General features: G+C 41.2%; 1 long non-coding RNA gene across 3 annotated transcripts in view; it reads right to left on the bottom strand.

Moving 5' to 3' along the window:
• Positions 1–10,877: 10,877 nt before the first annotated feature.
• LOC138913876 (uncharacterized) overlaps positions 10,878–11,476 on the bottom strand; it is a 793-nt gene continuing 194 nt past the window's right edge. The window contains exons 2-4 of one of the 3 annotated variants that reach the window (XR_011419752.1): positions 11,337–11,397; positions 11,078–11,268; positions 10,878–11,013 (exon numbers count right to left, since the gene is read on the bottom strand). This is a non-coding gene — a long non-coding RNA (uncharacterized lncRNA). Of the gene's footprint in view, positions 11,014–11,077; positions 11,398–11,476 lie in introns of all 3 variants that reach the window. The other 2 variants (XR_011419750.1, XR_011419751.1) reach the window with 2 other exon arrangements.

Here is an 11,476-nt window from a genome sequence, read left to right as displayed (position 1 = left end):
TTCCTCCAATTGCTGCAACGACTCCAGCCATACGCTGTCGGAGACTTCTGACGTGCTCGAAGAATTTCAAGCCTTCGCTGACTGTGATGCCAAGGTACCGGCAGCTGCTAACGAACGGTAAGTTTGCTCCAGCAAATTTTACCGCAGGTGTGCGTCGAAGCATTCCATTCGGGCCACGCACGAGTAGCCTTCTTGGTTCCTTTAGCAGCATAAAACCCGTCCTGCTGGTGGAAGCGGCAACGCCGACATCCATCCCCCACGTTTCAACGATGCGCTCCTTTTGTCTCCAGCGCGAGCCGGGAGTTTCCCTCGACGAGGAGCAGCAGATCATCTGCGTACGCACTCAGTGTGCAGTACGACTCAAGGCGTCGTAGCAGTACATCCATCAGCAAATCCCAAATAAATGGGCCGCTGATTAACCCCTGCGGACAACCTCTAGTTACCGGGACATTAACTGCCTCGTAACTGCTTCGGATTTCTGCGCTCCTGCCGGAGAAGAAGATCTGCCACAAGCTCATCTCTCGGCATCCCAACTCGGCCAATCGGCGCAGTGCAGCACTCCATTCCACATTCTCGAAGGCTCCCTTGAAGTCCACAAAAATGCCGAGCACGTATTTCGGCGGGCTGGCGTAAACACTGCTCTTCACGTGCATCCAAGCATCCTCCACAAAACGTCCTTGACGAAAACCGAACTGCCATCTGCAGCCTTCCGGAAGAACTTCTCTCACACGATCAACCATTATGGCCTCTAGCACCTTACCGAAGACCGGAAGTAGGCAAATTCCGCGGTACGACGATGGCTCACACCTGTCCTTGTCGGGTCCCTTGAGCAGAGCCACAACACGTGGGCATTTTCCCATTACCCCGACCGGATGCAGTTGGAATATATCGCCGTTAGGTGCTGAGGTATGGCCTAGCAAATCGTTCCCTTGATGCCGTTCATGCTAGGCGAGCGTTTGCTCTTCAACCTGGCGACACAAGCACCAACCTCAGAATCTTCCAGTGGCGGTGGGAGTTCCTCCGCTATGGCAATCGGTGCATCGGACTCCGCAACCGGAAAGAAGTTGTGGAGGAGCACACGCGCACAGTCACCCCAATTGGTGACCAGCTCGCCATTAACGCGAAGGCACCCAATCTACGTCCGTTTCTTGCGACCTCGGCACATCTTGTAGACGCGCCCCCAGGGATCGTGTGAATTTCCTTCCACGAAGCGTCTCCAGCTGTCCTCCTTTGTCCTCAGGATGAGCTTCTTGTAGGCGGCTGAGGAACGTCTCAGCTCGACCACAATTAGCTCGGCTACGTCATCATGACGACGACGTCTGGCATCCCTCCACGTTGGGAGGAAGCTTGCTAAGCCACATGGGGGATGCTGCATTCGCATCAAGGCCCAGGATTGCGGGGGTTCTGCTGGCCAGCAGCAGGACCGCATCCAAGTACGTGAGGTACAAGGGTAAGTTCCCATCGAACTGGCAATATGCGGAGCATAGAAAGATTGAGCCAAATCCTCCTATAATGTTCACGCATACGCCGTAATCCGTGGTGAGGGGCTCCACTTGCATACAGATGACATCCTGGTGATTCACTAGGATGGCTGCCTTTCCTTTCCTGCCGGTAGGTTCCTAATACCTTCCGGCAGCTCATCCATCCTCCCGTTGCTCACATCGACGTAGGGCTCCTGCAACAGTGCGAACAGGCACCTGCATTCACGCAATCGGACTCCGAGCTCGATGGTCGCAGCTCGTTTTTTTGCCACAATTTGCCTGGATGAAGCTAAACAATGTTAGTGTCTAGCATTCACCCGCGCCAGCACCGCCGCATACACAGGGCACCCAGCAGACAGCATGTGATGTGCTGACGGGTAGCCCTTGAAGAGGCAATTTCGGCAGTCCACAGGGTTGGGACAGCCCCGCGCACTGTGGCCAACCTGCCCGCACTGTCGGCACACCTTGTCCTTCTCAGACATCCTGCAGCTGGCCACTTTGTGGTCGAAACCAACACAGCTGTGGCAGGCGTAGGTACGAACCAAGGCCGGGCAGTTGTAGGCAAACCATCCAATGTATGCCTTCGCCCCATCAAGAACGTCCAAACCCACTGGGTCGACCTCCAGCGTCACGGTCACCGTGGCGCCATTGGCTTGCGACCAGGGCTTTTTCAGTCGCACAGTCTTCTTGAACTCCGCCAGTTCCATCCTGTCCGCAAAGTTGTTTTTAAACAACTCCGCCATGAAGTCCTCGGGCTTGTGGGAGGTGTCCACATCTCGGATCTCTATTCTTGGCTTCTGTTGTGGAGTCCTGCTTATTTGCAGCCCAGCCTCCTGGAATTTCTTGTTGGCCATTACTTGCTTGAGCTCGCCTGACGACGGGGTACGTATGACCGCACCACGACGTGCCAGTCCTCGCACCTCGTGCACGCGAACACCCAGCGCTGGGGCGATCTCCTTTCGCACCTTCTCAGCGAGCTGCTTCCCCGAGATATTCGGGTCCGCGCTGTGCACAACTGCCGACGCGGCTTACGTGACAGTGGGACCGGTGCAGCAGAGGGCTAGGGTATGCAGCTGAATAAGAGGCCGGCGCGGTGGCAGCAAGAACCGGTCGCTGAGGTGGCGGCGGAAGCGTCTTCACCGACTGCTCAAGGCGGTCTTCTAGAACGGCATTCCGGACATTCAACGCGCAAATCAAGACCTCGTATCTGGCTGTGATCTTCACGATATCCTTCACAGTGCTCTGTGAGAGGCGGGTCCTGCGCACCACCACCCACAGCGACCACCTTTGCACGCGTTGCCTTCCTCGGCGTCGCCTTGTGCCCTTTGCCTCGCTTGCGTCCTTTTTCACCTCGGGTTGAGCTACACGCGCGACTGCTGCCACTCTCGCTTCCTGAGTCGGCAAGCTCCATTTTGGTGATAAATGTTGCCATCTATCGCCCAAAACCTCAACTAAAAATTTAGTTGAGTCGAGACTTACCCCGTTTCCTTTTTTCGCTGATGCTCGAACCACTTAGCGAAGACACGCACTATAAGCCGAGTTCCACACCAATCAGCTACCTTTCAGACAACTGTCAAATAAATTATGCCTAAATGAGGCAATGGGAAAAAAATTTATAAAATGAAAAACGCGAATTACCACTCTACCGCACACTTTTTGACTTAGAAAATACGCAAAACGTATTTGCACACGCGAAATACAAATTTCGACACTATTTGCAGCACCGTGGCTAGCGTAATTCCGCAGATATTTGATTTCCTCTCGGAGCGTATGAAAAAACACGTCTACTCCCGTGAGCAATCCAAAATCGATTGCGAGTAGATAGGGACAGTAGGAATCTCGTTAATCCATTCATGCGCGTCACTAATTAGATGACGAGGCATTTGGCTATTTTTATACCCGTTACTCGTAGAGTAAAAGGGTATATTAGATTCGTGCAAAAGTATGTAACAGCTAGAAGGAAGCGTTTCCGACCCCATAAAGTATATATATTCTTGATCAGGGGCACTAGCCGTGTCGATCTAGCCATGTCCGTCTGTCCGTCTGTATGAACGCTGAGATCTCAGAAACTACAAAAGCTAGAAGGTTGAGATTTCCCACACATATTCTTAGGCTTCCTACGCAGCGCAAGTTTATTTTAGCCGAGCGCCACGTCCCCTCTAACGCCCACAATCGCCCACTAACGATTTTAAAATGGGTCCTGCGCCCACATCTTTAAAGATTTCCTATACTTCTCGGAATGCATTTTATACGCATCAAGTTAGCAGAACAACTTTGGAAATTGCAATTTTTTTCTTATTGACAATTTGCCGTTATTTATCCGTAAATTATTCGTGAAACAATTAATTTTGCCGCTCAACTATTTTAAAAGTTATAGGATGTTCTGCTAACTTGATATCAAGTTAGCAGTACAACACCTTAAATGTTAACTTTTCCAAAATGTTTTTAAATGGGATTTTGCCGTTATTTATCCGTAAATTATTCGTGAAAGAAAAAATTTTGTCGCTCTTAATTTAAGATTTATTTTTTAAAAAAACATAGTTGTTCTGCTAAGTTGATATCAAGTTAGCAGTACAACTTTTCAAATGTTAACTTTTTCGAAATGTTTTTAGCTGACATTTTGCCGTTATTTATCCGTAGATTATTCGTGAAAGAAAAAATTTTGTCGCTCTTAATTTAAGATTTATTTTTTAAAAAAACATAGTTTTCTGCTAAGTTGATATCAAGTTAGCAGAACACCCCCACTAAAGTTCAAAATTTCCGAAATCTTTTCTAATGGGAATTTGCCGTTATTTATCCGTAAATGATTCGCGTAAGAAAAAATTTAGTTGCTCTTGTTTTAACATTTTTTTTAATAATAGTTGTTCTGCTAACATATGTATGAACAACGCGGACGGTAGCAGAGCTCTGCTGACGTCGACGTCAAATGCGTAAAATTTCTGCGAATTCTGCTTCTGTGAGAAGCAACATCCATTTTTCATGCTTTAACATTTTTAACTTTTGATTTTGTGTACTTCTGTAAATAATATTGACTCAGACTCACTGCAGAAATTAATAAACCTCCAGGACGCAGAATTCGCAGAAATTTTACGCATTTGACGTCGACGTCAGCAGAGCTCTGCTACCGTCCGCGTTGTGCATACATATGTTAGCAGAACAACTATTATTAAAAAAATGTTAAAGCAAGAGCAACTAAATTTTTTCTTACGCGAATCATTTACGGATAAATAACGGCAAATTCCCATTAGAAAAGATTTCGGAAATTTTGAACTTTAGTGGGGGTGTTCTGCTAACTTGATATCAACTTAGCAGAACAACTATGTTTTTTTAAAAAATAAATCTTAAATTAAGAGCGACAAAATTTTTTCTTTTACGAATAATCTACGGATAAATAACGGCAAAATGTCAGCTAAAAACATTTCGAAAAAGTTAACATTTGAAAAGTTGTACTGCTAACTTGATATCAACTTAGGAGAACAACTATGTTTTTTTAAAAAGTAAATCTTAAATTAAGAGCGACAAAATTTTTTCTTTCACGAATAATCTACGGATAAATAACGGCAAAATGTCAGCTAAAAACATTTCGAAAAAGTTAACATTTGAAAAGTTGTACTGCTAACTTGATATCAACTTAGCAGAACAACTATGTTTTTTTAAAAAATAAATCTTAAATTAAGGGCGACAAAATTTTTTCTTTCACAAATAATTTACGGATAAATAACGGCAAAACCCCATTTAAAAACATTTTGGAAAAGTTAACATTTAAGGTGTTGTACTGCTAACTTGATATCAAGTTAGTTAGCAGAACATCCTATAACTTTTAAAATAGTTGAGCGGCAATATTATTTGTTTCACGAATAATTTACGGATAAATAACGGCAAATTGTCAATAAGAAAAAAATTGCAATTTCCAAAGTTGTTCTGCTAACTTGATGCGTATAAATAAATGTAGTCGTCTCCTCTCATCGTGTCGACAATGTTTTTACAGTAATATTATTAAGAAGTCCCGTAATTTGTTCGTGTGGTAATTTTTTCTAAAAATGTGGTGCACAAACTAGCAAACCTATTCAATATAGGGGAGTGTAGGGTAAGGTGACGAACGATTCGTTTTTTGAATGTAACTTTTCTAAAAATCAATATTTTTCAAAAGTGTAAACGCAGAAAGTTGCTTACATCTACTGAGCATATCCCTGTAAAATTCGAAATTCCAATGCAGCTAAATCCCACAGCGTTTGGAGTGAACCCTTCTTTTTTTGCACTTTCAAAAGTTGTAGGGTAATGTGACGAACGATTTGTTCTTTAATGTAACTTCTCCAAAAATCAATATTTTTTAAAAGTGTAAAAGCAGAAAGTTGCTTACATTTACTGAGCATATTTCTAAAAAAATTTGGATTCGAAATTTCAACGTAGCCAAATGGCACAGCGTTTGGAGTAAACCATCCTTTTTACAAACAAAAAAATAGATTTTTTTATATATTATTTACGGAAAGGTTATTTTCGATACGGAAAAGAAAGAAGTAATAAGAAAATACCCAAACTTACAAAAAAAAAATGGTCAAAGTGCAAATTTTTTTAACATTAAATTAAACTGACGTCACTATTAAAAACAACAATAAAACTGCAGCAGTAAATGTTATCTGGTATTATTATATTTTTTTTACAAATAATCAACGATAACAGTTAAAATTCTTGAATAAAAAAAATTCGTCACAATACCCTACAAAAAGTTCGTCTCGATACCCTACAAGGTAGACTTGGAGAAAAAACGGTGTCACTCTCAAACGGCGCAAAAGAAAAAAACGCGAGGTACCAAAAACTGTTGATAAAGATCTCATGTATACGTGCATATATTTGCCTGATTTTATTTTCCACTCATCTTTGCTCTGGCACTGCTGAAACACAAGTAAATTAAATGGGTTTGCTAGTTTGCGCACCACATTTTTAGCGAAAATTACCTCACGAACAAATTACGGGACTTCTTTTTAATATTACTGTAAATATATTGTCGACTCGATAAGGGGAGACGACTACATTTATTTGGATTTTTTGTCGTGACGTCATGTATGAGATTCGACGAGTTCGTCACATTACCCTACTCGTCAAATTACCCTACACTCCCCTATTTGTGTTTCAGCAGTGCCAGAGCGAAGATGAGTGAAAAATAAAATCAGATAAATATAAGCTCGTACAAATGAGATCTTAATCAACAGTTTTTTGGTCCTTGGGGTTTTTTTTGTTTGCGCCGTTTGAGAGTGACACCGTTATTGCTCCAAGTGTACATTGTAGGGTATCGTGACGAACCTTTTATATTGTATGGTAACAAATATTTTTTATTCACAAATTGTAATTGTTATTGATGATTTTGCGTAAAAAACTCTAATATTACCTGATAACATTAAATGCTGCAGTTTTATTGTAGTTTTGTATTGATTTTAGTCGTGCCGTCAGTTGGATGGCTCACGCCAAAAGCAGTGGGATCTAACTCCGATGGATTTTCGAATCGTACTTTTACAAAAATATGCTCAGTAGATGTAAGCAACTTTCTGCTTTTACACTTTTAAAAAATATTGATTTTTGGTAAAGTTACATTAAACAAGAAAGGAAGCTACCTTCAGCCAGCCGAAGCTTATATACCCTTGCAGATAAAAGAATGCTCACTCGGTGCAGTTCCAGGGATTCCAGATTCAACGTTTCTATTTATTTCTCCGTTCTGGTATCCAAATAGTACAAATTTTATAAGGTGTTTCCAAACTAGAAAAAACAAGAGAGAACGCTATAGTCGGGTTGGTGTCCCGACCATCTAATACCCGTCACTCAGCTAAAGGGAGTGCGAACGCTGTACTCGGGTTGGTGTCCCGACTATCTAATATTCGAACCTCAGCTAAAGGAAGTGCGAGGTGAATAGATATATAAATTTTGATTGCGTATAACTTTTTAATGAATGGTCCGATTTGAAAAATGTCTTCTACATTTCGATAGGTATAAATATACACAACAAAATTGCATTTATACTTCTCGGAAATCTTTAAAGATGTGGGCACAGGACACATTTTAAAATCGTTAGTGGGCGATTGTGGGCGTTAGAGTGGGCGTGGCGCACGTCTGAAATAAACTTGCGCTGCGTAGGAGGCCCAAGAATATGTGCGGAAAATCTCAACTTTCTAGCTTTTGTAGTTTCCGAGATCTCAGCGTTCATACAGACAGACAGACGCACATGGGTATATCGACTCGGCTAGTGACCCTGATCAAGAATATATATACTTTATGGGGTCGGAAACGCTTCCTTCTAGCTGTTACATACTTTTGCACGAATACAATATACCCCATGATGGAACTATGTATAGGGGAGAGGTCTGTAGGTTGAGACACCATTTGTTTTTAGTCTCCCATTTGGACATTCGCTTTTGAAACTTCACGTATTAGGTACCGATCGAAAGCTTAGTCTTTTAGCTGTAAAATAAAGCAAAAAAAAAATTTTGTTTCCCTTGGGAAAACTAAAAAATAATTTTTTTTTTGAAAAGTGCCAAAAAATGACAATTTGAAAAAGAGGTCTGTAGGTTGAGACACTTTTTAAAGTCAATAATACTCACACAAAAAGTACTCCAAACTATAAGGAACTATTTATTTTTGTTAATTTAATCAATTTTACCTCGTCCTAAATCATTTCCCATCCATTTTTTAAGATCTTAGACCAAATAACAATCAAAATCAAAAGGCTCTTTGAACATTCACTTTTCCCCTAATATCAAAGAAATGTACTAGGCAGAAAGCGACCTCTGTTGGCCTCAAGCCTTTTTGTATGAAAAACGGGTGTCTCAACTTACACGCTCAAAGTGTCTCAACTTATACAAAATATGATGTTTCGGGAAAAAATTAATAACTTTTGTTCTGACTGTCACATTAAGCTGATTCTTTTTTTAATTGGTTAACAGTTAATATACTAGTGTTTTAAATCTCTTACCAAGTTAATTTAAGGACGTTATTAATTTTAAATGGAATTTTGAAAAAAGTAGACAAAAACTTTTTTGGTGCAAAATGGTACACGACTCTCACAGCTTAAATCTGGCTAGAGCCTGGCTTATAATGTTTTCCCCAAAAGTTTTGTAACTAAAAAGGACTACAAAAAAAAAAATAAAAAAAATTTTTTTAGTGGAAAAGTTTTGAGAAAATTGAGTGTCTCAACTTACAGACTGTCTCAACCTACAGACCTCTCCCCTACAATGTGATCTCGTCGCGAGAGCTGCCCTCTTTTGAGGACGTTATTTGTGCCAGTCTCTATCTAGCTTTCTCATTCTATCGCTTAAGAGAGACAGAGAGGTAAACATATTTAACGTCCTCAGCAGAGCTGACGAGACCACCTTGTATAGTTTCACCATGATATATCCTTAGTGCGCACCTCCTCAAACACACGATTCAGACTCAATTTTTTCCAGAATTTTAGGTCTTATGGTTTGGGCTGTCTCGGAAATCGAAATAAATAAAAAACAATAATATAATTTTCAAGTGCGAAATATATTTTATTATTTTACTAAGATTTTTTAATTCATTATTCCAGCTATCATCTAGCAGTGCAGCCATTGGATTAACATTGGCTATAACCTCGTTGAATAGGTCATCATCGTCTGGGAATCTGGGTTCCTGGGAGGCTTGGTATAGTATTTCCTCGTCGAATGGTTGTCCACGCATTTCATCAATCCAGTGCATCGTGTATTCTCCTTCGTTTGAAGGTCGTAAAACATGGTTTACGGCTATATCAAGTGGCCCAACGACATCAAGCCAGAGCTTAATCCGATTCAAATACATAGAATAGCAATGACTGTTAAGGACGTTAAAATCAGATCGGACCACCACATGTTTCGATAAATCGGATGTCTTACCCGATTTCTTATAATTTTTATAAGTACTTTCTTTAAAATTTTTATGTCTTGAAGCGCATTTGTAAACCAGGGGGCCTGTTTGTCTTTGGAGTAAGCCTATCAGGAACGCATTCATTACAAAAATTGTTTAGAACGCTATAGAACAGTTTAGTGGCACTTTCGATGTCTATAAAGCAGTGGTGGCCAGCAGAGGCAGCGCGCAGGGCCCACGGGATAGGCAATTTCTCTGCCGCTGCTCTGCCAGCGCGCTGCAGCCTTTCGGCGCACATGTACACTCCCACCGGGAAAGTGAGAAGGTGGTTCTTTGTGTGCTGAAAATCCTGTTCCTTTTAGCAGAAAGTGTTGGAAATCCTGTTTCTTTCAGCAGGCGACGGTGTAGGGAAAATGTAAATTCCCTAGGAAAACCACATAGAAACCTTATTTCCCCCTTACTTTTTGTGTCACCCCCGTGTATTTTGAAACCAGAGACGGAAGAAATGTAAGGGGTGAATGAGGTTTTGTCCCTTCGGCTTGTATGGAGAAACCTCTTGAAAATATGTTATTTTCCAGAGGAATGTTCCCGCTGGGCTATCAAGCTGAAAAACGTCACGCACACAGGCAAATTCGTGCATGCTCGCACTCACACAAAAGCAATGCATTCTTTTATTGTATGTGTGCTGCTTCTTCACCACTGCCAAAAAGTTATATAATTGTTATACCCGTTACTCGTGGAGTATATTATATTCGTGCAAAAGTATGTAACAGCTGGAAGGAAGCGTTTCCAACCCCATAAAGTATATATGTATATTCTTCATCAGGGTCACTGATCAAGTCGAGTCGATCTAGCCATGTCCGTCTGTCTGGGCTTCCTACGCAGCGCAAGTTTATTTCAGCCGAGCGCCACTCCCCCTCTAACGCCCACAATCGCCCATTAACGATTTTAAAATGTGTCTGGCGGCCACACCATTAAAGATTTCCGAGAAGTATAAATGCAATTTTGTTGTGTATATTTATACCTATCGAAATGTAGAAGACATTTTTTAAATCGGACCGAGTTCGATCCCCGACTCACCATTTTTTTTTGTGACTCACAATAAAATACAGATTCTATTTTACAATTTTAAAGATTAACTATCACTTTTGCGTTCGCCAATAAAAATTTTTGTCAAAGAACCCACCGGGAAAATTCCTCTGGAAAATAACATATTTTCAAGAGGTTTCTCCATAGAAGCGGAAGGGACTAAACCTCATTCACCCCTTACATTTCTTCCATCTCTGGTTTCAAAATACACGGGGGTGACACAAAAAGTAAGGGGGAAATGTGGTTTCTATCTGGATCTCTGGCAGAATGCAGGACAAAATCCACTGGTTTTTCGACTTCCCGCATTATAGATTTTCCACACGTACCCAGTTATGGTTTTCCTCCACTTGCAATATCTGCTTTTCTACACCCTCCCAGTTTTGGTTTTTCCAGACCCTCGCAGTTTTGGTTTTGCACTGCTTTGCAGTATCTGATTTTCTACAATAAAAATCATGTTTTTTGTAATATTTGTTTGTGTATTTATTAATAATATTTACAATCGAAGCATTGGAACTACAAATTTTTAATGCCTGAAGCATTCCCGGGTTTTGCTTGGCCGAATGCAGTACTTAGATATCCATTTCTTGTCTGTCTTCTGAAAATATCAAACATAATTTAGATATGAATGTAAGACCAGGAATAATAATAAGAGTAATTACCATTATTAGGTCTCCGCACAAAATTAAAGGATCTCTCCAGAAATTATGCCTGGTTTGCCATGGCCGATCATTTACCCTCTGTTCAGTTGTTTTATGTCGGGTATCTATATCAAAAACTATGAGAAGAAAAAATAAAATATGACAAACGCAGGCGCAACACTTCTGGTCCCAAGAAGTCTCAGTCGGCCTGGCTGAAATAAATGTAATATTTTGATTAAGTTAAACAACTAAGTTAGTACTGAAGTACTATTTATACAACCATTTAATGAACACCTCACACCATTTACCACTGGTAAAGATTAAAAACATTTCAAGTGTCACTGAAATGCAGAATTTGTGTTGAAGATAGCATCCGGAGGCGTATATTTATTAATGGCGAAAATATCTGTGATACTAACC

Source organism: Drosophila takahashii, chromosome X (genome assembly GCF_030179915.1).
Source record: "Drosophila takahashii strain IR98-3 E-12201 chromosome X, DtakHiC1v2, whole genome shotgun sequence".
Classification (NCBI taxonomy): domain Eukaryota; kingdom Metazoa; phylum Arthropoda; class Insecta; order Diptera; family Drosophilidae; genus Drosophila; species Drosophila takahashii.
This window is presented reverse-complemented; position numbering and strand designations above follow the sequence as displayed.